The sequence below is a fragment of the Schistocerca gregaria genome, chromosome 3 (genome assembly GCF_023897955.1).
Source record: "Schistocerca gregaria isolate iqSchGreg1 chromosome 3, iqSchGreg1.2, whole genome shotgun sequence".
In the NCBI taxonomy this organism is placed as follows: domain Eukaryota; kingdom Metazoa; phylum Arthropoda; class Insecta; order Orthoptera; family Acrididae; genus Schistocerca; species Schistocerca gregaria.
In genome coordinates, this window is record NC_064922.1 from 9,171,566 (window position 1) to 9,185,616 (window position 14,051).

The following is a 14,051-nucleotide window of genomic DNA, read 5'->3' on the forward strand; positions in this document are numbered from 1 at the left end:
GTAACCGATGTGCTCTCCAAACAACAACACTTGTTTTTCTTGTTCGCCCTAAAGGTCAACGTAAACTTCAGTCCAGGTGTAGAGGAGAATTTTACATAAAGGCGGCAAAACCAGCTACAGTATAAAAGAAATCGGCTCACACAGGCGACCTTAGCCAACACCCTCCCTTTCAAATGTCAGGCTAAGCATATCTGCAAAATCATTACGGACTCCTGGCAAGCGCAATCGGTTCCAGTAAGCAGTAAGGATGTACTGCCGAAATGTTAGGTGTTCATCCTCTTCATGACAACTATTGACAAAATGTACGAAGTGTCCAAGCAACCACATAACGGTATTGAGCTTCGTTCGCGGATAAAAGGAAGAATCGGGCCGTACGATGATGTCAATGGTATAAGCGGTTTCAGCAGTCCTAGTGACAAAAGCCAGTTGTTTCCTGAGCCAAAGCCAATTAGCAAGGTGCCCACTGCAGGTGAATCGATGCTCAAGTGTGTCCAGGAGACCACACCGAGTGCAGTTGTCCGTGTCGGAAAGACCAATACGGTGCAGTCGTACGTTGGTGGGGACCAAACCATTAACTACCCTATACTACGTGGACGCCACAGCCATAGAGTGGATCGGCAGACTAACATTGTTCCAGACGTTCCTCCAGGACACTGATGGAGACGCCAGTTCGATTGGATTGGGACCAGCCAGCCCCTCCCAACGGGCAATCAAGCTCTTGGTCATTGGCACCGGTCGTCGCAAGAAGACGTCACCGAGGTAACTAACCGCAATATAAAATTCCCGGACGTGTTTCAACTTAAAATTGAGGCGACCGACGTCGACAGGTGGAGCAAGGCTCTTCGGAAGCAGAACAGTAAAAAGTCTGGATGTAATTGAAGTCACTTCTTGCGTAACAATTAGAGTCGTACGGCGGACGTACAAGGCAGATGCCTTGCGAGTAATGTCAGTGAGGCCCAAGCCTCCGGAGATACGCGGTTTCGTCATAACCTCGTAACGCAACTTGAATAGATGACCCTTCCATATAAACCTGCTAGATAATTGGCTTAACCTTTACGCCACCATAATGGGAAGTGGGAACAGCTGAGCAACATAATAGGCTTTACATAACACGTATGTGTCTAAAATTCTGACTTTTTGCAAAATGGTAGCAGAGCGCTGCTCATGGACCATCAGAGCCCCCTGTATCTTCTCAGTGACAGATTTCAAATTAAGAGCCGCCATTTTTATAGGACACCGATCAATGGTAATCCCCAATGACGTATGGCGATCGACAAAAGTGGCCCAAGGGACACCAGCATCGCGAAAACCTCGAATATCAAGGAACTTACATTTACCCTGATTGAGACGCGCTCCAGAGACACAACAGTATGCATCAACTGCCCCTTTCAACAATGTGATATCATCACGTTGACGGAGGAGAACAACGACATCGTCCGCATACGCCTTAACAGTGAGCTTCCCACCAGAGAGGGTCATACCCTGAAGCTTGAAAGCAAGAGTCCGAAGAATAGAGACATAGAGAGCGGACTACCCTGAGGTACCCCTCACGGATAGCAATGGGCGGCGTCAGCTGCCCATTGACTGACACCCGAGCAGTTATTCCCCTCTACAAATTGCCAAGAACACCACATGATGAAGCGTTAAAACCTATTGTATCTAAAACACGATCTAAAAACACATGACTGACGTGATCAAAAGGAATAAGAATATCTTGCAACCGCAAAAGAGAACTGTATCTAACAGCAAGATGGAGTACTGACCCCGAAATTGTTCAATATTATAAAAACTATTGTGCGGTACTAAGAAAAGTTATTAAAAAGTCCAGAAGCATGTGTATCATGTCTGAGATCAGTAACTCTGATAATAAAATTAAAGCAATTTGGAATATTATTGAAAGGGAAACAGGGCAACCAAGAGCACAGGAAGACTTTAGTGCAATAAAATTGAATGACAAGTGCACTAACAAACAATCAGAAATTGAAAATATTTTGAATAATCATTTTTTAAATGTTGTGGAGAAAATAGGATCTAGATCTTCACTAGAAGAGGCAAGGCTATTAATAGAAGAGGCGATACCTGCACAGTTTGAAACAGCTGTAATTCCACCAACCTCTCCCTCTGAAATCAGTAAAATAATAAACTCACTGAAAAGTAAAAGCTCTTACGGAATTGATGGCATTTCCAGCAAAGTACTTAAAGCTTGTTCCCCACAGATAAGTAGAATTCTCAGCCACGTATGTAATAGCTCTTTGGAGCAGGGTGTTTTCCCTGATAGACTGATATATGCCATTGTAAAACCATTGCATAAAAAGGGGGATATGTCGGATGTCAACAACTACCGCCCAATCTCTCTTCTGACAGCTCTATCAAAAATTTTTGAGAAAGTAATGTATTCAAGAGTAGCCTCCCATATTTGTAAAAATAAAGTACTAACAAAATGTCAGTTTGGTTTTCAGAAAGGCTTTTCAACAGAAAATGCTATATATGCTTTCACTGATCAAATATTAAATGCTCTGAATAACCGGACATCACCCATTGGTATTTTTTGTGATCTCTCAAAGGCCTTTGATTGTGTAAATCATGGAATTCTTTTAGATAAGCTAAATCATTATGGTTTGAGTGGGGCAGTGCACAAATGGTTTAATTCATACTTAACTGGAAGAATGCAGAAAGTTGAAATAAGTGGTTCGTGTAATGTTAAAACAGCTGATTCCTCAAACTGGGGTGCTATCAAGCACGGGGTCCCACAGGGTTCGGTCTTAGGTCCTTTACTGTTCTTGATATACATTAATGACTTACCATTCCACATTGATGAAGATGGAAAGTTAGTTCTTTTTGCTGATGATACAAGTATAGTAATAACATCCAAAAACCAAGAACTAAGTGATGTAATTGTAAATGATGTTTTTCACAAAATTATTAAGTGGTTCTCAGCAAACGGACTCTCTTTAAATTTTGATAAAACACAGTATATACAGTTCCGTACAGTAAATGGCAAAACTCCAGTAATAAATATAGAATTTGAACAGAAGTCTGTAGCTAAGGTAGAATTTTCAAAATTTTTAGGTGTGTCCATTGATGAGAGGTTAAACTGGAAGCAACACATTGATGGTCTGCTGAAACGTCTGAGTTCAGCTACGTATGCTATTAGGGTTATTGCAAATTTTGGTGATAAGAATCTCAGTAAATTAGCTTACTATGCCTACTTTCATTCACTGCTTTCGTATGGCATCATATTCTGGGGTAATTCATCGTTGAGTAGAAAAGTATTCATTGCACAAAAACGTGTAATCAGAATAATTGCTGGAGCCCACCCACGGTCATCCTGCAGACATCTATTTAAGGATCTAGGGATCCTCACAGTAACCTCACAGTATATATATTCCCTTATGAAATTTGTTGATAATAATCCAACACAATTCAAAAGTAATAGCAGTGTGCATACCTATAACACCAGGAGAAAGGATGATCTTCACTATGCAGGGTTAAATCTGACTTTGGCACAGAAAGGGGTAAATTATGCTGCCACAAAAGTCTTTGGGCACCTACCAAACAGCATCAAAAGCCTGACAGATAGCCAACTAACATTTAAAAATAAATTAAAAGAATTTCTAGATGACAACTCCTTCTACTCATTGGCTGAATTTTTAGATATAAAGTAAAAAAAAAAAAAAAAAAAAAAAAAAAAAACTTAGTCATTAGTGTCATGCAATATTTTGTGTAATGTAATTTCTTGTACAGACATCTTTTATTAACCTGACACGTTCCACATCATTACGAAGTGTCGTATTCATGATCTATGGAACAAGTATTAATCTAATCTAATCTAATCCTTATAAAAATCGAGGAAAGCAAAGGCACAATGAACATTTGTAACCGCCGCAACCGAGACAACATCCCGATATTCGGCTACTGGGGTCAGAATAGATCTACCAGGGAATCAACATTGATGTGCACCAATCACACCCCGAAGCAGAGAAGACAATCGACTATTGAACGCTCTAGCAGCTGTCTTGTAATCAAAGTTCAGCAATGTGAGCGGACGAAGATTGGCAGCAGATAAACGACCAGTGGACTTCGGAATTAAAACAATTTTCCCTACTTTAAAATCGGCTGGCACATCCATCCCCCTGACAATCTCATTTAAAATCTGCGTGAGAGTGCCACCCAAAAGAGGCCAAAAACGGAGATAAAATTCTTTAGGCAGGCCGTCTGGACCCGGCGATTTACCGGACGGAGAGCGAGCAATAAAATCAAAAACATCATCTACCTGGAACTCCCGGAGAAAGTCGCCGTTCGCGTCAGGCGTGATCGTCGCAGGAAGATCCTCAAGGACATCATCAGAAAGTGACGCACCAGAATCATCGGCAGAATAGAGACTAGCGTAATACTGATGAAGAGCACGAGTCATTTCCTCCTGTGCAATAAGCTCTTGTCCATCATCCACCATAAGAGAAGAGATGAAGGAGCGACGACGTCGAGACTGATGCCGCAGCAGGTGGTACAAGGAAGTCAGTTCACCTTTAACAAGAGAGTGAGGTTTCGACTTTACTCGCAGACCATCCAACTGTCGTCGTTTGAGGGTCAAGAGCTTGGCTTTAATACGACGAACATCATGGATCCGCAGAGGAGAAGGACCCGCCGCGTCATACAGTTCACGCAGGACAGAGTAGTAAAATTCATACGTGTTCTTAAAATCACGCGCCCTTGCGGCACAGTAAAAAATCAAAGACTGACGAATCTTGGGCTTGGCAAACGCAGTCCACCAAACGAGCAAGGAGGGGTAACGCGGGACAGAGCGAAGACATCGCTCCGACACGGCACTTACAACTTCATCAATGGCACTGTCGGCAAGGTGGGAAACATTTAACATCCACTGGGAACGATAAAGTTTTGCTGGTTGGTGACTAAGATTTACAGTTGCAGTAAAAGCACAATGGTTAGAAAAACCAGTAGGAATAACATCGACAGAAAGAATGTTATCACATAAAAAATCAGAGAAGTAGAATCTGTCGAGTCTACTGCATGAGGACGCGGTTAAATACGTAAATTTCACCAGGGTTGGATATTTGTGTTCCCAAACATCACGCAGGTGCATCGTACGAACCAAGTCATGTAAATCTCGGCAATAATTAAAATTGGGAGACTGGTCTTCAGGGCGTAAAACACAATTAAAATCGCCTCCGAGCAGGAGACTCCGAGGACTCTTGCGCAAAAGATAAATAAGCTCTTCCTTATAAAAGCGCGATCGAGCCACAGTGCGACCCGAACCAGAGGGGGCATACAAAACAACTAGGCAGAGATCAAAAAGACGACAACCAATCCCACGGCCAGAGTCAAGGAATTCAATGTCAGTAACAGGAATACCTTCTCGAAAGAAAAGAGCAGTTCCTGTTGAATTTTCCGGTGCGACATTAAAAACAGTTTGAAATCCAGGTAGAGAGAGATCAAAAAACAATACTTCCTGCAAAAATACTACGTCCGCACAGGAGTCGTAGAGAAACTGCCGCAAAGAGGCAATGCGAACGTCGGACTCAATACGGTTAACATTTAAGGTAAGGAAGGTATATGCTTGAACCATGGAGAGAAAAGCGAGACAAGAAGTCACCTACACCGACGCATCAAACATCACAGTCCATAGCAGGGGGACGGAGGCATCCGAGGGAGGGGGACTGCTACCCCCTTCCGCGGATCCCTTACGTTTCGGTCTTTTACGAACAGCATTGACGTTCGGCTGAACGCGCAACTTGCGTCGGCTGACGGGCAAGGAAGCGGCAGCCGCCGGTGACATAGGAGGGTCAAGTTCTGTATCCGACACCACCCGCGCCGGTCCACAGTCAGGGTCCGGCGTCGCGGGGGAAACATCCGACGAAACGGACTGGTCTACACCAATACTAGCTTCCGGCAAACATGGCCTACACGGAGGAGAAACGTGAGCAGGAAGCTCCGAAGCTGCTAAGTTGGAAGGAAGCGGAGCAGCTCCGCTGGCAGAGGTGTGGGGCAGCGAAGCAGGAAGTTGTTGCGACTCAACTTGTTGTGACAACGAAGTCGGTTCGGAAGGCGGCGCCAACAGGCCCGACCGACGAGCCGACTCGAGAGAAGCCGCGTCGGAAGCCGGAGGGGCGTCAGCAGCCTCTACCGGAACAGCTACTTCAGGGGAACAGGGAGCATCTACACTACCAAATTTGGAAATAATTTTATCAACCTGAAGGGGGTCCATAAATTTAACAAAGAAAACATAGAGTTCTGTACCAAAATAAGCAGTGTGCACCTGATCAGAATGAATGCCAAAGGTATCTACTAACCAATCATGAATCTCAATGGAACTAGGTTGCATATGGCGGGTGGCCTCGTCAAAAGCAAAACTAACTGTAGCCTGACGAGGAATAACCTGAGACGACATTTTCAAAAACTACGCGGTCTAAACCGCTACACACAAAAACACTGACATACACACAGAAAGTAACACAAGGAACGAAAAAACGACGGAGAAAAACTCACAAAAGGTACAAAACTACGCGTAAACAAACGATATCCCACTATACGTAACGCTAAGGCGGAGCGGAAGACTAGGCACGTCCAAACTGCACGGCGTCTGAAGCGGAACTGTCACTGAGCTAAAGAGGAGCGGCCTAGCGGTACTCTTGCGTACTTCGTCCTTACGGTCGTCTGGATCATCAGACTTCAGCTGACAACACTTCATATTACCGACTAATATTTGCAGCTATGGCGACCCATTACTGCTGGGCTACAAATCTGACACGTAAACGATGTGCTCTCATAACAACAACACTTGCATTTCAGAAAATGTCTTTCACACATGTCTACAAAATCATCTTCACCTTCAAATACAGTTTCCTGGCGACTGACAGAGACGTAGGCTAAGTTTAAAGTTGCTATTTCCATTACATCACGTTAATCAGAAAAACGGTAATTTACATCTGCAGCGGAACAAAATTCCGTTTGTCCCAGCGTGGGGCTCGAACCCACGACCCTGAGAATAAGAGTCTCATGCTCTACCGACTGAGCTAGCCGGCTGCCTCGGTGAATACTTGCCGATTAGCACGTCACACAGTACTCGTTTGGGTTAGGTGGTCCCATACAGAATCTCTCCGTGCAGCCTAATGTTTTCCTAACGTCACACTCGTTACGTACTTCACTTTTATTTCATAATCATTTCTGAGAGGTAAAGGAATTGCATGACAACATGCAGAGCTAGTGGCGTCAAAATTAACACACATACTTGTTGTGTCTCAAAAGCCGAACGAGTTACTTTCCGACGTTGTTTTAGATGTGCAAGTGCCAGTCAAAACTCGCGGTGACGGCACTCTGCCGTCCATTTCGCTAGTTAACACCGATCTTGTTGTGTGTGTTTCAAGCTCAAGAGCCTCTCCAAGCAGAAAATGGTCAACAGCAACATTCAGACGGTTTCGTACTGCTCAATTGCTACATTAAAACGGTATGTTTCTTTTTCAGAACTGGAAAAACACGAGCCACACGGTCACTGACGACCAAGTGCAACTTGTATACGACTCATCTCGAAACGCTCACACCCCTGATGATTTGTGTTTTCTTTCTACACAACCGCTGTTCCTTGCTCTTTCCCACCCATTCGTTACATTCAACCTCTTACGTGACCGACCAAATATAAACTGGGAAACAAGACCACACACTTTGTGCATTCGGAATCGAAGGCAGGGCGTCCCTCACCGCATTTGCTACGATGGCCATTTGCTACTTCTGCAGAAGCGGCGACGACGACGACGACGACGACGACCGCGACAGGCTCTGACATATGTGAGAAATACATCTATAAAAATCTAATTCAGACAGCCTCGTCCCACCTTATGCTGTACCGCTTTGGCAAAGGCTTTATCTGCGCCATTCGCCTTAATCACATCTGAGAATAATTCTTAATAAAAGGCCTGTCGCTAATTGTTCGTCATCATGGAACAAAGTTTTTACTTAGAACGTTGTGGTTTTTCCCTTATTTTATTTTATGTTTTTTTAGTTTTTTTTTTTTATTATTTGCCCTGTTTGGTTCTTGAATGTTGTAATTTGTTTGTACCTTTTTCTGTTTTTTTTTTTTTTTCGTACATAATACCGTGTAGAAGCCGTAGTCACTTCTCAGAGATTAATAACATAGTTACTCAGTCCACTGTTTGCATGTTACTTCCTTATAGTTTCTATCGTGTTGTTCGTTTTTATCCTATTCCTGTCCTCTCGAAGACTATATTCAACATGTTGCCGTAGTGTTTTTTATGGTCACTGTATTTTTTTGATTCCCAATAAGCGGATTCCATATAGACGATGAAATCAAGTGAATTGTCAGATCCATTCCTTCCAATTACATAATGTGTGTAGTGACCCATGAGCCACATGACAGCGTTATTTTTGCTTTCTGGAAAAAATGTCACTTCAGGCTGTAATAGCATTTGTGGTGTATAATGGCGGCCATCACTTGTGGTGAGGAGTGCAATCTTCTGTCTTATCCATGTCCAATTGTGAAATTGTCCGCACGTGAATCTGTGGTGAAGTGTGTCCACGAATGCACACTTAGTGCAGTGATTTGTAGCACACAGTCCTATCTGATAAAGTTTTGCATTGGTTGGTACAGTGTCGCTGACTACCTTGTACCAAGTGGAAGCCACGTTTGTTGAATGGATTTTGAGGCTAAGGTTTTTCCATACAGTACGCCATATGACGTTCGGATATTTGATTTCTATGGTATTTTGTGTATCCGATTTGTGCCATGTATTTAGAATCTCCTTTGTAGTTATACTTGACTTGTACATTATGCGTGCCTCTAAGTAGCCGACCTCAATATAAAATTTCTTGATATGCGTTAGTGTGTTGTTTAGTTTGCCCACATTGACCGGGGGTTGCAGGGAACCTGGCTGGACAATTGTGGATAGTCGGGAGGTGATGTTATTTCTGTCCTTATTAAGCTTAAACAGGGTTCTTTTGATGTAAAGTGCAGTTGCCTTTGTAACCAAATTAGTTAGCCCTAACCCGCCCATCAGTCTTGCTTTGGTCACACAGTCCAGTCTAACTTTAAATATGTTGCCTTTCCACAAGTAGCTATTTGCAAGACGCATTACCTTTTTCACCTGTAACGTCGGTGCTGGGAATATTTGTGCTACAAAACAGGCTTTAGAAAACACGTAGGTGTTAATTATTTGAACATTTTGCAATAAATTCGCGGATCGCCAACGAAGTTCTCTTAACGCACCCTGTATTTTGTTCGCCGTGTCCCGCCAATTTACTGCAGCCATCTTCATTGGACAATTGGTCGTAGTAATGCCTAGTGTTTTGTGGGAATCAACTAGTGACGCCCATTGGCTGCGTACCCTGTCAAACCCTCTTAGGTTTAAGATTTTACTCTTATGGGTGTTCACTTTTGCACCAGAGGCGCGACTATATTGACGTATCGTCTCTTCCAGAATTGTAATTTCTCCTCCGTTTCGAAGGACGACGCACACGTCATCGGCATATGCTTTTGCTGTAAACGTGACTCCGGAGATTGTGACACCACTTAATTTGTCGCTGAGTTGCCGTAGCAAAGGTTCAAGTGCAAGAACATACAAAAGCATTGGTAACGGGCTCCCTTGTGGAACTCCCCTCTCTATATGAATAGTTTTCGTCGGCTGTCCGTTGACGTAAGCCTTGGCAGTTATTCCGGTCATCATCTGATGGATTACTCTAACTGCTCGATCGTCAAAAGCCAGATGTTTTAATATGAGGTCCACGTATCGGTGGCTGACATGGTCAAATGCCTTGCAGAAATCGACGAAGTATATTGCACACCTGATGTCAGTGACTGCCACGATAGAAATGATGTCTCTGTATTCGGAGATGACCGACATGATCGTCCGGCCCGGGAAGCAGGCTTGATGGCCTTTTATTACTGTTCTGAGAAGTGGTGTGAGTTTCTCCTTAAGTGCTCGTGCAATGGTCTCGTAATCATAGTTCATCAACATTAAGGGGCGAAACTTATCAATGTTCTTTTGTCCTTTACTTTTCGGAATCAAGACTAGTTTACCTTCCTTAAGTTCAGTTGGTAATTCTCCTCCTTGTAAGGTTTCGTTTATTATATCCGTGAATGTTGACCCAATAATATGCCAAAACTTGTGATAAAATTCTTTTGGTAATCCATCTGGACCCGCCGATTTGTTGGAAGGTGACGTCTTTACCAGATGTAATATTTCGTCCTCAGCAAAGGCAGCAAGCAGACAGTTATTTTCATCAGTAGTGATCCGTTCCGTTAATAAGTGTAAAGTTTCAGGACGTGCAGTCTCGGCAGTCTGGTCTTTAGAGTAGAGGTGAGCGAAATGCTGATGTATGGCGCGCACCATGTCATGTTGGTCGGTAATTACAGTCCCGTCGTCGAGTTTGAGGTGTTCAATAAAACTGCGTCGCCTATGAAGTTGGTGTTTGATCAGGTGAAACATTGAAGTAGTTTCTTCTTGTAGTAGAGACTTCGTCTTTGATTTAAGTTTTAATCCCTCCAACTGCCGGCGTGTGATGCTTAGAAGCTTCGCTTTCTTTTTTCGAATTTGCTCTAGGTGAGTAGCAGCTACATTATGTTTGTCATGTAGTTCTCGCAATACCGTATAATAAAATTCGATTGTCTTTTTGGTATCTCTAGTTTTTTGAAAACTGTATGATTTTAAGGATTGCCGAAGTTTAGGTTTGGCAAACTTGACCCACCATTCGATTTTAGATCCGTATTTATGCACTGATTTCAAACATGCCGTCCATGTGGCTTTGATCCAGTCTTCCAGTTCGTCATCTTTGAGATGGGCAATGTTGAGCATCCACTGACTGCGGTAAAATTTAGTAGGTTGTCTTGCTAAATTGATAGTCATAGAAAACCCACAGTGATCCGAGCAGTCCGTCGGGATTACTTCCACATCCAACACGTTATGAATTAGATTCTCCGACACATACTGCCTATCGGTCTGACTGCATGATGTCGAAGTGAAATGCGTGAACTTGACTAGCGTAGGGAATTTGATTTCCCAAGCATCTTTGTACTTCATGTTTTTAATTAAGTCATGCAGCTCCTTGCTGTAATTAAAGTGCGGCACCTGATCTTCCCTGTTAACTACACAATTGAAGTCGCCACCAATTATTACAGACGCAGGATTTTTCCTCAGCAAGTAGATAATGTCATCCTTGAAAAAATTAGCTCTCGCCGCTTTGTTGGTGTTACCGGACGGTGCATAAACATTTACAACGGTGACATCAAATATTTTACAACTAAGGCCTCTTCCTGTAACCAGTTTGTCCAACAACATTACCGGAAACCATCACGAGTTAAAATTGCGGTTCCTGTGTTTGCGTCCGGTAGGACATTATAAAATATTTGAAAACCGGGTACGGTGAAATCAGTGAATAACACTTCTTGCAACAACACAACATCGGCCTCTCATTCATAGATAAATTGTTTTAACACTACTTTTTTCAAATCTGACGTTATCCTGTTAACGTTAATAGTTAATATTTTATAAGCTTGAATCATCCGAGAAGGTTAATTGTCATGTAGGGGTGGCAAAGTGGAGGGGGTACACAAAATTCGAGATGTACACTTCACCCAATGTGCACAATGTATTTGAGGGGAAGAAAAGTCAGCCTGAAGTCCGCCGCTTTTTCACTAAATGGCTGCACCTGTGCCCGTCTCTTTCGTTACATTTGCTATCTCATGAAAAGCAGGAACGGTGAGACTTAATATAGACACTTCCTGTAGAAGTACAACATCGGCTGCAGACCCGTTGATAAACTGTCGCTACAAACCTGTCTTCAAACTGTCGTGAACTTGTTAATATTAAGAGAAAGAAATTTATATGCCTGGGTCGTGCCCATCGGAGGAGGGAGAAAGCTGCATTGCATTAGTGGCCCAGTCCATCGCACTGTCAGACTGCGAAGTGACAGTGCCAGGTTCGCGTCCTGATTCCGCGGCACCTCTAATCGGAGTCTTCCTTCGGGCCGCGGAGACATTTGGTTTGGGTCTAGTTTTCCGTCGTCCACTAGCCGGGAGTTCTATGGCAGAAGGCGGGGTGGGCGGATCATGACTGAAATCGGTAGCCGGAGTGTCGGCTTCCTCCACTGGAGCTAACTCGTGCGAAGACGCGGCGGCGGAAGGCAATGTGTGTTTGTTTGTATCCACACTGTCTGTTGGTAAACAGCCGTCCGGCGTCAAGGTTGGTTGAGTTCATGAAGGGGCAGGTTGGTGTTGACAACGGGCTCCAGACCAACTTCTTCGTCGTGTGTCTGTAGAGCCGACATCGGACGGTCGTCCTCTTGTCGTGCGTCCAAGTCGTGTTGTGGCGGGCCGGCCGGCGGCGTCACAACAGTCAGCTGTAAACACTGGCCGGCACTGTTGTTTACCGACGCCGCAGTGGAAGCAGCGGCGTCGGAGCCCTCATCTATGCTGTCCACGGCAACGTTTTCCTGGGAGGGAGGGTTTGCGTCCGTGACCGAGATCGGGTCGTTGACCGACAACTCTTCATCAGTTCCACTATCGTCACAGGTACGGCGTCGTTTGTTACCGACTGATAACGTTGTGCCGACAGCAAGTGGAAGCTTCTCGCTCTTCTGCGCTAATGGCGGGAAGGACTCGTTGCTAAGATCAGGTTCAACGGCCTCTGACGTACCGGGTGGCAAAGGTGCCTCCTCCAAATTCTGACGTTGGGTCATAATATCAGCTATTGTCAACCTCTGGCGTTTTTGTAAGGTGTTTTTAACGACGAAAATACGCCGAGGGCAATCACTGCGTAGATGCCCGCTCTCGTTACAAATATAACAAGTTTCTTTCTACTTGCCCACTATAAACGACATGTGCTTTATAGCCACAGACCACGATATTCGAGGGAATATTAACTTTAATGCTCATATCAACAGAACGAACCCCACTGTAGCATTGCAATTTGTGTTGGCTAGACCATTTTCCCATTCTGATTTGCCGAATATCACCGTATTTAGCAAGAACATCTTTCAATAGGTAATGTTCAACTTCTGGTGGCAAATTGAATACTCGAACCTGTTTATATTCTACATCGGCATTGGTGATTAACACGGTACTCACCGATTGGTCGCGATGATGGAATTCCGCCTTTCCTCCAGTTTTCTGCAATATCTTCTCCAGTTGTAACGGAGTGAGAAACTTGACAAAGAAACAGTAATCCGCCATATCATAGTACGCTGTGTGAACCTAGTCAGAAGTTATCCCAATTACATCGACAATCCAATCATGAATGTCCAGAGAGCTTGGTTGCACACGACGCGATGCCTTGTCAAACTCAAAACATAATGTATTCTTACGGGGAACCGATTTAGCCATAACTGTAACAATAAGCGGCCGAAACCACTAGTAAGAGAAAAAAAAAAGAATAAGAGTACACAAAAACGCAAAATGACACGAGAAAAAAAAACACAATCACAGTCACAAGAAACGATGTAAATACGGCTTGCGGCGCTACGACGGCACGGAAGTGAAGGCACGTCCGAACGCTGTCGCGTCTCAAGCGGAACTGTGATCCATTAGGACACACGGTCACTGAAGACCAAGTGCAACTTGTATACGATTCATCTCGAAACGCTCACACCCCTGATGATTTGTGTTTTCGTTTTACACAGCCGCTGTTCCTTGCTCTTTCCCACCCATTCGTTACATTCAACCTCTTACGTGACCGACCAAATATAGACTGGGAAACAAGACCACACACTTTGTGCATTCGGAATCGAAGGCAGGGCGTCCCTCGCCGCATTTGCTACGATGGCCATTTGCTACTTCTGCAGAAGAGGCGACGACGACGACGACGACCGCGAGATGCTCTGAGATATGTGAGAAATACATCTATAAAAAGTAATTCAGACTGCCTCGTCCCACCTTATTCTGTACCGCTTTAGCAAATGCTTTATCTGCGCCATTCGCCTTAATCACATCTGAGAGTAATTCTTAATAAAACGCCTGTCGCTAATTGTTCGTCATCACAGATACTGTTTGCTATACGGCCACGACGCGCAACTGATTTCCAAAATTCGTC

General features: G+C 44.0%; 1 non-coding gene across 1 annotated transcript; it reads right to left on the reverse strand.

Moving 5' to 3' along the window:
- Nucleotides 1-6,967: 6,967 nt before the first annotated feature.
- On the reverse strand, nt 6,968-7,040 carry Trnak-cuu (transfer RNA lysine (anticodon CUU)). Its single transcript has one exon. It is a non-coding gene; the product is annotated as a tRNA-Lys (tRNA).
- Between the last annotated feature and the right edge of the window lie 7,011 nt (nt 7,041-14,051).